The 17,394-nt window shown below is 34.3% G+C and overlaps 1 long non-coding RNA gene across 1 annotated transcript in view; it reads left to right on the forward strand.

The window, feature by feature from the left end:
- The first annotated feature begins 2,136 nt into the window (after positions 1-2,136).
- The window catches only part of LOC146993067 (uncharacterized), a 57,386-nt gene continuing 42,128 nt past the window's right edge, over positions 2,137-17,394 (forward strand). The window contains exon 1 of the long non-coding RNA XR_015038506.1: positions 2,137-3,480. This is a non-coding gene — a long non-coding RNA (uncharacterized LOC146993067). The remainder of the gene's footprint in view (positions 3,481-17,394) is intronic.

Raw genomic sequence — 17,394 nt, forward strand, 5'->3', positions numbered from 1 at the left:
GACCTTTGGAATTGGGCTAAATTATAATATTCAGTGACGAAAGTACGTTTAACTTATTTGGATCGTACGGCAAAAAAATTGGTTTAGATGAAAAGTGAAAAAAAAAAAAAAACTTTGATTCCTCAAGATGTGGTTTCTACAATTAAAAAAAAGTATTATAGTTTGGGGATAAAAGTCTCTTAATGGACCTGATAAATTAGCATTTATTGATGGCATTCGCCGAGTATGTGGACATTTGCGAGATACCAACCAACCAACTCACCAAGTAGCCTACATTCATTGGGAAATGCATCCGCGTTCAGCAATTTTTCCAACTGGCCATTGGTGGGCCTGAGTGCTTAAATATCGGAACGTGCAGTGTTATACTCATCATTCCAGTACGTGTCATCATTCTCGTGCATGTTATGACCCATATATGTCATCATTCGTGAAATGTTATAGCGAGTGAATTGGCTTGCCAGATGAAATATGAGCAACAGCATCTAAAAGTTGCATTATCCTGCTCGTTGTGAAGTTCTTTGAAAAACAAGCTGAAATTATTTCATTTGCTGTACAAATTAACTGAATTTTGTATCGTATTTTTAGTTAAACTTCGGACTAGTTGGTGAAATTCATGATGAACGTATTCTTTTAAGAGTAGCGAAAGCATTTTCTTCTGTTTTTAGAACTCTGTTATTTTACATATTGAGACTTTAATGAGAAAGTTAAGTAGTATGATAGAATTCAATTCATTCTCTTCAAAATTCAATCTTGCTCTTATCCGGAAAAAAGAGAGATAAGATATATTTTTACAGCTTAACTGAAAAAGATTTTTGTAGCAGAAGATTCAAAAGCAAAGGATTTCTATAGGAGAATTGGTATTTGAATCCTTTTGCTTCCCCCGAAATCTAATTACGTTATTTTAGGTAAGTCACTTTAGTTTTGATTTAGCGGTTGAACACTTCTTATTGTCTAATAATTAACAAGAGAAAATTAGTAAACTATTTTTTCCTTCTGGGAAATAAGTTTTTTTTAGATACATTACTTAATATTCATTCCGAAATCCCAGTAGTTTACTTTACCATTCTGTTCTTTTGCTTCAGCAAGATTAGGGATTTAATTTTTAACTAATATTCATCACAATTTTCTGCTTTTGCCGTCGACATGCCACACTGATGAATAAAACTGTGGAGACCGAAGAATTTGTTAGAAAACGAGTTAATTTAGTCAGCAATTGTTTCCGATAAAATAAAGAAATTAAATGCAATGCAAATGAAGAACAAAATTGCGATACTTAAAATAAAAATTTTATACAATGTTAAAACAATTTAAATCATGTACAAAGTTACTCAAAAAATTCATCTTTTTACAAATGTTTAACATAATTTGAAGGGAAACATAATTTATTTAATATCACTTGGACTCTTTAAATTTCTGGTCAATCATAACAGATACTACGTCATTCAGTCTTTAGTACATTTAAGTCGATAATGCATTGCCGGGATAGCGTGAATAGCACATAATTAGAGTTCGTTAAGACAAATGGCAGTAAAACAATTAATATTCAAACAGTGCCCCCTCAAACGAAAAACGTTCAGATTTTAATGATCGCTCCAAAGGGTTCTTTTAAAGTTTAATATGATTTATGAGTACGTTGTGAATGGATAAATCCAGGTAGAATAGCGAAACATTTGATAGAATATTCGGAAAGCATGTATTTAGAATTCCAATCTGGAAATCTGTATATTTAAAAAACGGAAAAATGTAATGTACAGAGGCTGTTCGCACATTTTTTAGACGATTTTGGTAAGCGGTAATAAAAGGTCGTTTGCTGCAAAAGAAGTAATTGCAATTGTACTATATTTTTAAAAGTCAAAATTATCGTCTGTGGCTTGAAAGTTTTGTTTTTATTCAAAATGGCGAATTTAGCAAAGCAGTGGTTCGAAGGCTACATTGACGCTCTTTCCGAAGAGAAATATGCATACTCCGTTATCCAAAAACGATGTGAGAGTCATGGTTTTGTGATATCTAAAGCGTCGATAGGTAATATCATCAACAAGAAAGGAAAAAAACGTCAAATAGGAACCTCAAAAATTCCAAACCAGTATCCAAGGAAAAAACGGACATCTTCGACTATTGCAAAGGTACGTTGTTTAATGTTAAAAGAAAATCCTCCTACTCAATGGACAGTGTCAAAATCATTAAAATGCTCGTTTTCCACTGTAAAGAAAATGATAAACGTTGATTTAAATCTTAAGAAAGCGAAGAAACGCGATTTGCATCGTCTTCTTCCAAACCATATCGCTCAACGCAGGACACGCTGCAGAATTCTATATGAGAAACGCTTATCCAAAGAAAATGAAAAACAATTGTCACAATAGATGAAGCATGGGTGTATTTAAATGATTGTAACAAAAAAAGAGCCATTTATTATCGTAAAAGAGGAGAAAAAAATTTAAGCACATGGTTCAAAAAATCGAAAGAAAGTTTTTCTAAGGGATTCATGATTGTTGCTGGTTTTTCTTATAATGGCAAGTTAAAAATAAAGAGAGTGCAAAAAAATATCAAGATTAACTCCAAATACTATCAGGAACATATTTTATCGCCAATTGTTCTGAATGAAATTCTATCGCTTTACCCACAGTGTCATCTATCTGTGAGACTCCATCAGGACAAAGCTAGCAGTCACACATTAAAATCCACTGTAAATTTCCTAAAAGAAATGGAACAAAAAACTGGTACCAAGGCCTTCACTGATATCCCTTCTAAATCTCCCGATGAGTCACTTATGGATTTTTGTGCTTTCGGAATCCAAACGTTGTCCCAAAACCCTAACAGGAATCTGGAAAGCTGTTCGGGAGGAATGGGATAGAATATCTCTTCTGCCTCTTCAAAAGGCATTATTATCCTGGAAATTGTGGTGCCGAAAGATAGTTCAGAATAAGGGATGTCAAATAGAACATTTAAAATACAAGAATTTTATGTAATTTAGTTTTGTGAATACAATATACTTCGTCTAAAAAATGTGTGAACAGCCTCTGTAGTTCTATAAAAATATTGAATTTTTAAATTAGATATATCATAAATGCATTTTTATTTAATCGGACTCGTAAGTAAAAAAAAAAAAAAAAAAAAAAAAAAAAAAATACTGTTCTTAAAAACTGCATCTATTACTTTTAAATAACTTAGCTTGCTCGCTAACAACAAGCAGATTAATATTAAAGGATTACATTTTCCGAATGGCAACGAAAAGTTGAACAACGCAAAAGACTACTTGCCATTTTGGGCTAAAATCCCCACAAAAATGTTTTCCCCAGGAATGAGGTCTGAGGAATTCAGAAGCTTGGCGATAAAAGTATTCGTTGTTATTTGCTCTTTTGGACAGCCGAGCGGTTAAAGGTAATTCGACTTTGGTTTCCACTATAGGTGCTGTCTGCATGTTGGTTTTCCCATTTGTAAAGAAGATGCAAGCCAATTTCTCTAACGTTGGATGTATCCCAGGTAAATGCATTATTTACTATAACTATTTGTACGAATCCGATACGTGCTTTTAATTTCATTATATACTATAACTACGATTCTTTTTAATTAACATTATATGTCTAGATAAGCATCGGTTCACCAATTTTTCCCATTGTTTATTAATAGGAGTTGATTATATTTGAAGTCAATTTCTTAAAAGAATAAATTAATAATAATAATCTAATAGTTATAATAAGTTTTAAAATTCTCTCTTGATTATGTCTCTTGTATCTTCAAATTACGAAATATTGTAAATTTACTGCAAAATTTCAGACGAAATCTCAAATATGCGCCGTAAAAATTAAACGGAGGTAAAGATTTTACCAGAATTATATTTATTAATTCATATTAAATTCAATCTTAAAATGGATTCAGAAGTGCATTATCGAATTAAGGAATCCAAATTTCGGCTGCATTTTGCACGTTTTGTATTATTTACCAAATTTGAGCTAATGGGAAAATAACCAGAAATGATTACGTATACGAATAATGCAGCTTTCATTTCCCAAAGTTTATGCACTTGCATACGAACATTAACAAACGGCGAAAAATTAACTTTAGTTAAATGCATCTGCACTTCGCGTTACCTAAACCAAACTATTGTTGGAAATTGCGTAGATACTTCTATGGAAATTACGGAATTTGGAAATTAACGTAGATACTACTTCGCTTTACAATGTTGAATTCTGTACTGAATATAGGTGAAAGATCAAGAAGCAAACTATATTAATATATTTTTTTACGAAACTCTTGAAATATACTATTCGCGATAATTGATAAATATTTTCAAATTTCGCTGTTGAATTATTTTAAATATAATGTAATAGTCTGCGTTTTGTTGTTGTTGTAACTCTGTGATGTTGCATCTCAGCATTTTAATTAGGAAAATGCAGTAGATTCTTCATTAAGTGTTGACAATGTCTTTTATTCAAAAGTTCATTTACGAACGATTCAATAAGCTTCGGAAAGTGTAACATTCCATGAAGTGCAAATTCATGAAAGTGTAACTTTTAAAAGTAAGCAAAAAAAGGCAAGGCATTTAGTTTCGCGTAGATGTTTTCGAGGATACTTTTTCCTTTCGGGATTTAAAAAAAATTCTGCAGAATGTTTTTGCTTCTGAAAAAGAGGGAACTTGTGGCTGGTAGCCTTCAAAATTGGTAGCGTTATTTAAAATCTACATCAAACTAAGATTGTTTTTGGAGGAAAGGCTAATTTTAAATGGTTAACTGAAATCATTTAATCCTTACTTTAAAACTTTTGCAATTTAGACTTTATTTGGTGACATTTCTTCAATTTAAAAGATTAATTCTAATACAAACGAGCGGCAATTCGATAACAATATCCGAATAACCGCAATCGCATTAAGCGGCGTCTTCTGTAAACGTCATCGAATATATTTTCGAGGAATTCATAAACTTCGTATAACAGATCGCCGTATGTAGATTGAAACACTTATAATATTGCTTATAATGCGCACAACAAGGAATAAACAATACTCGTTCACTAGTTAAAAATAGGCAAAAAAGCTTTTTACACAACAAAACTGTTAGTTAAGGTCAGATTTACTGTTGGTTGTCAATAATGGTTTCTTATTTTGACTATTATATTTGGCTAATCTTTGGAATATGCAAACAGGTAGTTTGGCGACATTTTGGTAAGGCGATAAAGGTTACTAGGTAGGACTTTAGTACACAGTTCGAATCACAGATTATTTTGTCTCAGAGAAATGAGAGATCATGAGACATGTCATGTGACGTTTTCCGGAAAATTCCGATCGTGATTTGAGCTAATAAGCACTTAGAGAAACAATTTCGCTGCTGAAGTGCAGAATCGTCCACTTATTTCTTTGGCGCTTTTTACAAGAGTAAGAAGAATTGGATTTTTGTCAATTTTTTTTTTACTTTTGAAGTGAAGATAAATCGATGTGTACATGGATAAAGTCAAGCGTGTGCGCAATGCCATTTTTGTGCAATTCTGGGATTTTTTTTAAGTGAAAATAGGTCGACGTGTACATGGATACAGCGTATGTGCACTTCTTAAAAAGGCGCGAAGCAGTGGGCGATTCTGCACTTTCTCCCAATTTCGCATCTAATCTTCGTCATGAATAAGCACTTTTGTTCCATAAAAGTTCTAGCATAAGCGTAATTCGGCTAGCAGATTGTTGGAAAAAATGTTGATAAAAAAAAAAGCCTTATCTTTGTGAAAACAAAATGGCGTCCAAAAAAAGAAACTAGCAGGTTGCTGTAGCAGGGTTGGTCACCAAATTTTCGCCAAAAAATTGCCAAGTTACCATAATCCGAAGATTCACCTTATATTTTATCACTTCAGTGTATAAATTTTAAAATATTTGACGGTACTTTTCTGCTAACGGAGTGCCACTTAAAGTCAGACATAATTACATTATTGAGATTACGGCAATGCATACTAGGGCTATCTGCTTGAAGGGAGGGATGCCTTCGTGGAGGACTTTCTAAGGGAAACTGGCTCGTATACGCGTTACACATGGGGAAAACCACGAAAACGCCCATGCAGCCGGCAAGTTCGCTGAATTAGAACCTCGGACCGAACTACCAGTGTTTAGTGATTTTACCACTCGACCGCTGGTGGGCGAGTCAAATATAAACGTCGGTGTGAAACCTAACCAGATGAAAGCAACTTAATGATACGTAAAGCTTCATGAAAAACGAAATTGTAATAACAGTAATTTATAATATAACACAATATCTATATAATGTTTAATGTGTGTAGATCAGAAGCTGAGCAATTCTCTGACTGAGATCTATTAATATATTATTCTTCCCGTATACAGAACGATCTCTTTTTGCTTAAGGGCATCATGTAATTACATAAATTAGGCGAAAACTTAAGATTCTATTTTTACTTCCATGTACGAAGTAAAAAGGAAGTATTGTAATCGCGAAAAATTTCAGCAGCGTATTTCAACGAAAATATCCATTTTGACCGCTATCGAATGCAATTTAATGATGTTTTTGCGTGATATCTGTACGTAAGAGCGGAATAAAAGACTCGTTTCCACCAAAAAAATTATAAAACTGCTTTAAAATTAATTCTGAAGATAATTTTTCGTGGCGTCTGTACGAACGTACGTACGTATCTCGCATAACTCAAAAAGGAGTAGAACTAAAAATGGTTGAATTATGTTGTTTTTATCTTTCGGTTAAGGTTTTTATGCCTTTAATAAATCTGTATGCAATATTTTTAGAATTATCAACAATTTTAAAGTTGTATAAGTGCCGCTAAGCCTTTATTTTCATGGCGGCCATTGATTGTTTACATTTGAAACAGCAAACTAGTGGATTTGTTGCCAATCTAGAGAAACTTAGCCTTGCAACAACAAAGATAACGCCTTCATTTATTATTGCCAATTAAATCATGCTTAATCCTTTCTGGAATTTTTTCGAGGAAATAAGTGTTTAAGATTTACTTCGTAATTTTTAATATAGATATTTTGAGTTTTTATGTATTTTTGCCTTCTCGTGAAGTGAGAACTAATTAATTGAATGAGAAATACTCAATCGTGTGTGAAGAACTGTTTCTTTCTTGTTTTGTTTGCTGAATTTCTTTTATACATCATTCTAGCTTTATTATAGTATTTGAATAGAACATGTGGCAACGATTAGATAATTCTATTCTTTAAATGATATAAATTTTGTGCTTTATGAGTTATAATATGAACGAAGTATAATACTGTTAAGTGAATCTAGCGCCAGAATGTCTCTATGGTAAACACATACTACAGTGAATTTTAAAGAATGCATGTATTCTATTGTGGTTTATGCGGTATCGGTGAAGTATATTTAATTCAATCCAATAAGTTTAAACGAAATGCAAGAAAAAATGCGTATAATTTAGTATTCCGTACAAGGAAGTCATGTGGTGTACACATCAGATTTTTTCTTTTGACAAAAAGGAAGGTTTTATATTATATCACCAGTGAAGAGATAAAAATTTGTAAATGTATATATGTAGTAGCAAATTTATACAAAAGTTGGTGTTTATATGTTTGAGTTATACTCACAATGATATTTATTGATTTTGTACGACTCTGCTCACTTATGTTTTATTCAATTATTGTGCAATATGAGACTTAATTTTATATATATTTCTAGTGTGCTTTGTATAATTTTCAATTTCTGGGTTATTTTTGAATTTTATGCTTTTAACTAGCTTGAAACATATCGAGTGTTGTACGAATGCGCATTGCAGTTGTATAATGGCTTGGAGGACAAATCAAGATATACCTTGTTAGGAAAATTTCGATGATATTTAGCAATTTCTCGCCGAATGGGCGTTACTCTGAATGTTTCTTAAAATGCATTTTTTTACTAGAATACCGTTTTTAAATTAACAGTCACTCACCAAAGATGTTACCAAGACAGAATTAATTTGTTTCGTACTTACGCATTATCCTGTCGACAATACATTAGTCGCCATGCAGTGCGATTTAGCGCCAATTATGGATATGCATGATATAAACATGTCGCTTTTGTCTCTTGTAACTCCAGTTAATTCTCTATATGCCCCGTTAGGTTTTTATGAACAAGGATATAAATTAACTTTTATTATTATTATATAATTATTTTTTGCATTTAAAAAATGAGTAAAATTTGGGACCTGCTTTCTACAGATGAGTAACCGGTAGTTATTACCGGTAGGTGATTATTTTGAAAGTTATAGTACCTTGCCACCAATAAAATTGTGTATTAGTGGACATGATATTGTCTGCTGAATACGGTGGATAAAAAACTTAGACTGCAGGAATTGCCTGCGAGAAATTTGCACTCATCGCGTTTTAAACGGAGCTTCTGCAAAATCAGAGTGTCAATAGTAGTAGAAACTGACGAAAGCCAGTTTCACGGAGCGGGTCGGATATTGTAAGAGTTTATTAAAGAAAGAGGCGCCATTTCTTTTAAAATTCCTTAGTCATCATTGGAGCAACTTTCGTGATTCAAGGGCAGTCAACTTTGACGGTCGACGAGATAATACGTTAGTTCCATCTGTTTTGCGAAATGAAAATATGTTCCGTACTTACGTATTAACGCCACCTCGGCTCAATTTGGGGATTGTTTTTACTAATGAAACCTTAAAGTACCTTAACGGATGCGAGCTGCTGGTTTTCGGTAATTTTTTTTAGAAAGATTCCCAAACTATCGATATTTATCGTAAGTCGGTAGACATTGTCAACATACGAAAAAAAATACATTTTAGCAGTTTAAAATACAAATTTTGCTTATCAAGGATAATAAAACACTCGTATTCGTCTCCAAATCTTTTTGTAATCTTCTCCCTAAATACGTAGCGATCTGTTTTCAGTTAGAATTTAATCAAAATTAATTTAGCAAATAATAAAAATTAATTTTAAGAGTAAAATGTTAAGCTCAAAGTCTTGAATTAAGGTTATAAATCAGATTGGATGACCTTGTATTGATATTCCGATCTGTGACAGCTTATTTAATGAAGGCTCGCTGTCGCGGCGAATCTATTTAACTTCATGCAAATAGGGCGCGAATATCACTGTCCTTGCTCTTTTCTATCATTCTTTCATAGTGAATCTTCTGTAAATATCTTTCAAAGTTTTGTTTGTACACGAATGTAAAAGTAAATTTTTTCTTTTATATATTAATCTCCAAATTTCTGATTTAGTTCTGAGCTTTCATTATTAAAGAACAAAGATATAAACAGACGAACTTTAGAACTTGAAACGTCTACTAGAAGAACGCAATAATAACAAGAACAATAATTTCAAGTATTTACCTATTAACATAACAACCACTCTGGCGCAAATTGACGACCATTTCAGATGAAAAGGTGATAGTTACTTATCGAGTGCAAACTGGCGGTTGTCGCAACTTAAAAAAAAAGCGATTCCCAAACCGTAAATATTTGTCGGTAAACATTATCAACACATCAAAGGAAAACACACTTTAGCAATTTGAAATACAAAATTAAATTATTAAATAAGGATAAATTATACGAAAAAAATTAAATTATTAAATAAATTATACGATACATGAAAAGTTAAAACACATGTTTTTGTGCTGTTCTTTTCCCATGATCAGTTTTCGCTTAGGCGATAGACCTAAAGATCTGTTTCTCTTTGAAAACATAAGAAACTGTGTCCAAGCTTGACATTGCGGCACCGGCTTTCCCATAGTTTGGCTGACATCGCTACCAAACTCCTGTCTCTTTAGTCGTTTTGCGGCAAAATAAAACCATTCCTGCAGGAATTTTACTTTAGTTTCTTCTATTGACAAATTCATATTTTACTTAAATTCATATTTTAAAATTGAGTTTAAGGCAAAAAATATCACGATTTATTTATAAGAGTCGTTGGGACATGAAAACATCAAAAACAACTGACACATTCGGAAAATCTGGTGACTGCTACTAAAGTAGTTGCGAAGTACTCAACTTTAATAGTAACAGGAGAAATAATTTCTATTATAAAAATAAAGGTAATTTTTTGGTTTGCCTGCGCAAACGATAAAGTCGCCAATAATGGTACAACTGACGGCAAACGGAATATCTTCGCTGGTAACCTTTTACGCTTCATTTTCAAAATAAGTCATTTCTTATCAGATGGATTGTTTCTTTCAATACTGACATACAATTACATAGAATGTTTATCAGATAGTTCAATTTTATACCCTAAGACCATTTGAGGTAATTAAGTCAATTAGGGTGCAATCACACCGCTCACCCGAAAGCGAAAATATAGGAAAGGCAAAATTAAGGGTTAACTTCATCCATTCTAATGAGAATGCACTAGCGAAGTACAGTAGACTCCCGATTATCCGCGCCTGCCGCACAAAGTTTTTTTTCCTAAACAAGCGTAAAGCAAAGAAAATAAAAATGTTCACGAAACTGAGCGAAACGTTAAATTTGCTAACATCGTGCTTATTTATAGCAAAAATATCCCATGCCTTCTCGGAACCTTCCCCTCTGATGAGTAAGTGATTTCTTACTCACCCTTACAGTGCCCGCTCCACCCCCTTCTCTCGTCTTAATCTTACTGACACGTCCACTACCTCCCAATCGCCATTGTTAGTTTAAGCCTGATGGTGTTTGCGAACCGGTGGGAGTTAATTTCTTATCTTTTATTGTGTTCAGTGTTTGTGCTTTTAGGTTTTGTTTTTTCGTTATTGATTTAAAATGTCAGGAAAACGAAAGAAGGTTGTGTTGACGATTGCGCAAAAACTAGAATTTCCAAAGTAGCAAACGGCGCTACAAGGCAGCAGATGGAATTGGATTACGGAATCGAGGAAACAACAGTGCGTGACATTCTAAAGCAAAAAGACAAACTGGTGAACTTTGCATCAATGTCGGACAGTGCTTCCGGAATGAAAACGCGAAAAACTATGAAAACACCTTTGATGAGTTAGACACGGCATTGACAGAGTGGTTAGCTCAAGTTCGAAAAAAGGGTACTCCTGTAAATGGTCCTATCATTGCGACGAAGGCAAAAACCTTTTTTGAGTTGTTAGGCCTGAAAGGAAATTTTGATGCATCTTCTGGCTGGTTGATTCGTTTTAAGCTGTGACATGGAATTCGAGAAATTGGACTTCATGGGAAGAAACTTAGTGGTGACAAACAAGCAGGCGACGAATTTACACCATGAATTTGTTTTAAAAGAAGAGCTATCTTTTAAACAAATTTACAATGCCGAAGAATCGGTACTTTTGTGGAAATGTCTTCCCACTCGCACTTTAGAATTTGAAAATGAAAGTAAAGCGGCGGGTCAAAAAGCAGCAACGAAAGGATCACTATCATGTCTTGCAGTAACGCTACCGGTGGCCATAAACTTAGACTTGGTGTCATTGGAAAGTAAAAAAAAACCGAGATCTCTCAAAGGCACAACGATAGAAAATTTGCCCGTTGATTACTTTAACCAAAAAAAAAAAAAAAAAAAAAAAAAAAAAAAAAGGATGGATGAACCGAAACATTTTTCAAGAATGGTTCGAAAAAATCTTTGTTCTTCAAGTGCGTAAACATCTTATATTGAAAAAGCTATGCTATTGATCGACAACGCACTTTCTCACCCAGCAACAAGCGTGCTAAAGTCTTCCTGATGGATAAATGTTTGCAAAGTTTCTCCCCTCAAACGTTACTGCGCTAATCCAACCCATGGACCAAGGAGTCATTGCAACAATGAAGAGAACATACCTAACCAAGCTGCTAATGACCAAAATTGAAGAAGGTTATGATCTGAAAGAGTTTTGGAAACACTACACAATCTTGGACAGCATCTACGATATTGCATCTGCATGGGACTCAGTGAACCCGTCAACCCTAATAAAATCATGGAGAAAACTCATGCCTAATGTTGAAGCCAACAACAACCCTTTGAGTTGTGAGGAAGAGAATGAAGATGTAGACACGCCCACGCCAACTCTTGCCGATATGGTGAAAACAGTTCCGGGTAGTGAGAACGTCGATGCTGAAAACATTAACGAGTAGTTGGAGTGTGACGTCAATTAACCTGGCTTCGAACGCTTGACAGATGACGAAATTGTAAAGAAAGCAAGGGGAGAGACCGAGAATGAAGGAGAGCGAAGTGAAGGCGAAGAAGAGCCCACTGTGCAGATGCCGAAGACTCACGAAGCGGCTTTGCAACAAGTCGACGGACTGCTGAGCTATTTGGAAGAACAAGACGACGCGGAGTTGGCCGAAAAACTTATGCTATGAAAAATGCAATCTCGGATCAAGAGAAAATGCTTTCAAAGCAAGAAGCAATCACAAATGACTGATTTCTTCAAAAAGGTGCAGTTTTAATGTTATGCTTTTGTAATTACATAATACATTACAGTATTAAAACAGTACATATGTATTAATTTTTCTGTGTATCCTTGACGCCTCTCGTAAGTACAAAGCACTTTTCTGTTTTCATTAACAAAATGCATTTTAAGTTAGTTTTGAATGATATACTAAAATATTAAGCGTTAGTTAAACATTTCCTGCTTTTTATTTCACGTTTTATTGTACAAAAATCGATTTTTCAAAGTTGGAATGACTGTTCTCGCTTGTGCTATACCCGTTTTTAGCTTTTTTCGGATTATCCGCGTTTTTGTTATCCGCGGCGGCCGCGCCACCCAATTCCGCGGATAATCGTGAATGTACTGTAAATCACTGTGGTTTTACGTAATTTCTGAGTAAGCTATTCGCACGAATTGAAATGATTCTTGCATTTAAACTTGTATTCCAAATTAAGATTTAACTTGAAATTAATGTAGAGAATTTTTGTAGAGTAGTTTACGTGAGATGAGATTACTTTGGGTCTTCTGATACGAACCGGCGAATCAGGTTGTTGGACCATGAATGCATAGTAAATTCAAAATTGATGTCTTTTGCAAATTTATTGGCTTTTTACAAAATTTTAAATCATATTAATATATTTATGCGTTCAAAATAAAAAATTCTTAGAACTCAATTTTTTAATGTGTATACTGTATGTTGTCGCCGACAAAGTCTGTTTGGCGAGATTTGCGCCGGCGAAGCGGAAAAGTACCAAAATAAATTAGGATTCAAAAGAGTATGTGACTAAAAAAGTTTTAATTAGGAATTTCTTTTTCTTTAATTTTTTAATCTAATATATGTGAAATTTAAAATACATTAATTACTAGTGATTATAAAAAATTTAAAAAGCGATTCTACACTACTTACGCCACACATGTGGAATTATAAACATCTTTTATTAATTACAACAAATTCCCAAATGCTCTTAATCGTTTTTAGTTGAATACTTAGTTAATTAAATGCTTTTTAACTTACGAAGTGCATTATTAAAAAATAAAAAAAATAAATTATTAAGACAAGGGCTTATTCAATTTACTAATCAATAACAGTGATAAGCTAAATCGGAGAAATATTGTTATATGTCTGGATATTGCGGCAGACATTTCAATAAATCTTTTTTGCCCTTACCAGTGTAACTAAATACTGGTAGTAGGGTCCAGCCCGGCTTCGAATTCAGGCGAACGGACTGGCAGCATTTTCATTTTTCGTGGTTTTCTCTATGTTTAATACGACACATTTTCAAAAGGAAAATGGTTTGTATTACACATAGAATGTAAATAGGCTAAATACAGATTACAAAAATAAATAGGCTAACTATTTTAAGGAAAATGGCTCGTATTTCCTTACAATATTCTTCTCAAAGTCATATCTTCTATTTTATAGCATTTCAGTCCTCATTGTAGCATAATTTAAATCAAGGTTTCTTAAACTTTTTTCAGTTTCGACCCCTTTTTATCACTGAGATTTTTCCGCGACCCCCCAGGACCCTGTAATATTTACAAAAATTTTGTGGGATCCCATAAGTATCGCGCAAAGCCGACACACGCGTGAGTGAAACTGTCAATTTTTTCACTTGTACTGTAATATACTATTGCAGGTTTAGGTCATTAACTTTAATCTCTAATTTTAAGACATAGAACAATGTGGTGCATTGTGAATACGGCAAAGCACACTAGGGCTATCTGCCTAAGGACAGGGATGCCTTCGTGGATTACTTTCTAAGGAAAATTGGCTCGTATACACGTTACACATGGGGAAAACACGAAAACGCCCATGCAGCCAGCCCGTTCGCGGGATTCGAACCTCGGACCGAACTACCAGTGTTCAGCGATTTTACCGCTCGACCGCTGGTGGGCCCATAGAAAAATGTGAAAATTTTAAATAAGTAACAGACGCGTGCAAACAGAGTCACGTGCAAAGCAAGGGAAATGAACGCTTAGTCCTTGATATTTAGGTAATGTTTGATTAATGTAGGTATAATAGTATGTTAGTTATTGATTTTCATGTAACATATGTTTAATGTATCTATGATATCTGAGTTGGTATGCTATATTTCAGCATATCTCCACATATAATTGTTTTATGCATTATCATCTTACTGTTTCCATATCTTACCCCCGCATGTATATAACCTTGTACAGTAGAATATTTTATCTTACGCCAGTCAGGCGCAATAAGTGAAATCTAATGCACCTAGCGTCCGAGTCCTTGTTATTTACAGTTAGTCAATAAAGTCTGCGTACATCAAGAAAAGTAATATCAAATCCAAATTTTAAGGTGCGAAAAGGGTAGTTTCTTAAAGTTTTATTTTTTAAATATTTAGTTTCAATAAGGGACTTTGAAATTATTTAACTGTAATATTTTTAGTTATGAAATTTATGCACACTAATTTTTAAGATAAGTGGCCAGAAATTAAAGCCAATAAAGTTTGCGTGCAACGCGAAGGTGGCGGGGGATTTCTTATCTAACTTTTAAACTTCAAATTTGAGAATGCAAAGAAGGTTACACTTTTACGGTCATTGATTTCCGAAGCAAATTTCACGTTGATTGGAAGTTGCTATTTCTATTTTCTTTGACGAAACTGACAACCAATAAAGAAATTCCTTTAGTTTCGAGACAACTAATTATCAAATTGAGAGATGAAGGTAAAACTCTTTGTTATATTGGTAAAACCACTTTCTAGTGTGCAAAGAGTTATTCAAAACTATCTTGACACTGGTAGTCTTGCTGTAAAACCGAGATGTGGGAGACCGAAGAAGCTAACGCAGAGAGAAGAAAGAAAAATTCTTTTACGAATTAAACAAAATTCTAAACTTTCTGCTGCAAGCATTGCAAAAGACATTTTTTTAACTAGCAACAAGGAAATTTCTGAAACTGTACGAACTGTGAAACTGTACGAAAAGTGCTGCGAAAGTCCGATTATCATGGACGCAAACCTAGGTCTAAGCCATACATTTCCGAGACAAATAGAAAGAAAAGAATTGCTTTTGCCAAAACATATTTAAACTCTTCGCAGGATTTCTGGAACAATGTAATTTGGTCAGATGAAAGTAAATTTACAATATTTAAAGTTAATGGCCACCCTATTGTATGGAGAAAACCAGGAACAGAACTGAATCTGAGAAATTTAAATCCAACTGTCAAACATGGAGTTGGCGGTGTGATGGTACGGGGGTGTATGTCGTCGAAAGGAGTTGAAAATTTTCACATTATTGATAAAGTCATGGATAAGTATGTTTATCCGGATATTCTGAAGAAAAATCTACAAGACAGTGCCCGAAATTTAAACCTTTCTAATACCTTTATTTTCCAACAAGACAACGACCCGAAACATACAGCTAAAATTGTGAAGGAATATCTCCTCTATCACACTCCAAGACAGTTGCGTACTCCTCCACAGTCACCAGACCTCAATCCAATCGAACATTTGTGGGCAAAATTGGAGAAACGAATTCGAAAACACAATATTACGTCGCGAAATAAGCTAATTAGTTAATTGCAGGAAGAATGGGCGAAATTTACGTCGGATGACACTGAAAAACTAGTTCAGTCAATGCCCAGCAAGCTGTTTTGAAGAATAAAGGATATCCTACAAAGTATTGAAGTAATGTAAAAAACTTATTTTTTTTGAAAGTGTACGCAGACTTATTGGAGGGAATTTCTGAGTTTTTTCGACAAAATATATTTTTGAAAAAATGTAAAAATTATTACTCTGATATTATTTACTCTTTATTTAAGCTTACAGTTTTAGCTAATAGAAGAAAAAAATACAATGATTAAAATACATTTTTCTATGCTTTAAGTGTTTTTTTAATTTAAAATTTATTCTGTACGCAGACTTTTGTGACTAACTGTATATAGACACTGGTGGACGTGGCGCTACACCAATTAACCATATGGTAAAGGGGTGGTGCCCACGTCCTCCGTCGCATTATAAAAAGAATGTGTCGAAACATTTTCGTTTTTTGCTTTGTCTCTATTGTCTTTATCCATTTTCAGATACATTGTGTAAAAGTATTTGGTAATTGTAATATTATTATAATTAGTTAAAGAAATATCAAATCTGATAAAATTTTTGGCGACCCCCCCTGGAGCAGGTCCCGTGACCCACAGTTTAAGAAACCCTGATTTAAATCACTGGTAGTTGAAATTTCTACTGCATTTCGTCACATATTTTTTTAGCGTCAGTCTGAAAATTTAAAAAATTTCCTTTTCCTGAAAGCGTTCGGAGAACGAGCTACCCTTAAATTTTAAAATTAATTCGTCCAAGTAATGATTGTCTCAGTCTTTCGGAAAGAGCTAAATCCACGCAAACTAGCTGCAAAAGTTACGCTGAATCTATCTTTCCCTCCTAACTATCGAACTTAACAAGTCAGCCTTAACTTGTAACTATAGAACTTAACAATACAAGAACCGACTCATCACAGCGAAGTAAACACGAACTGCGAAGTCACCTATAGATCATTCTCCTCGGATGATTTGTACCACGACGTTTTCGTTCGCGATGTTTTCGGCTGTAACGTAAGCGCAGCAATTTAAATGGCGGAAACTATAATGCCAAGTCGAAGACTTTAATCTTATCACAGGTCTCTAAACTTGGTATTGTTGTCACCGAGAAGCAGAAACTCGCTGTAACTTCCGAAGAACCTCGGCTTAAATACTCTTTACCAGATTTGCATTCTGGTAGGGAAACGGAAGAGGTGGTGTGGTGTGGTGTATTCAATTACGGCAAAGCACACTAGGGCTATCTGCCTAAGGGGGAGGATACCTTCGTGGAGGACTTTCTAATGGAAACTGGCTCGTATACACGTTACACATGGGGAAAACCACGAAAACACCCATGCAGCCAGCTCGTTCGCGGGATTCGAACCTCGGACCTAACTACCAGTGTTCAGCGACTTTACCGCTCGACTACTGGTGGGCCGAAAAACGGAAGAGGAAAGTGATAGTAATTGTAGTCGAGGGTTTTAAAACATCATTTTCGCAGTGAGATAAACAGTTACCAGAGAAAAATTCCTTGGCCAGGGGTCCGCGAACAGCAGCTCGCGAGCCAAATGTGGCTCTATGGTTCCTTGATTG

The sequence above is a fragment of the Stegodyphus dumicola genome, chromosome X1 (genome assembly GCF_044657685.1).
Source record: "Stegodyphus dumicola isolate Sdum_Otavi_A_Nest chromosome X1, ASM4465768v1".
NCBI classification, from domain to species: Eukaryota; Metazoa; Arthropoda; class Arachnida; order Araneae; family Eresidae; genus Stegodyphus; species Stegodyphus dumicola.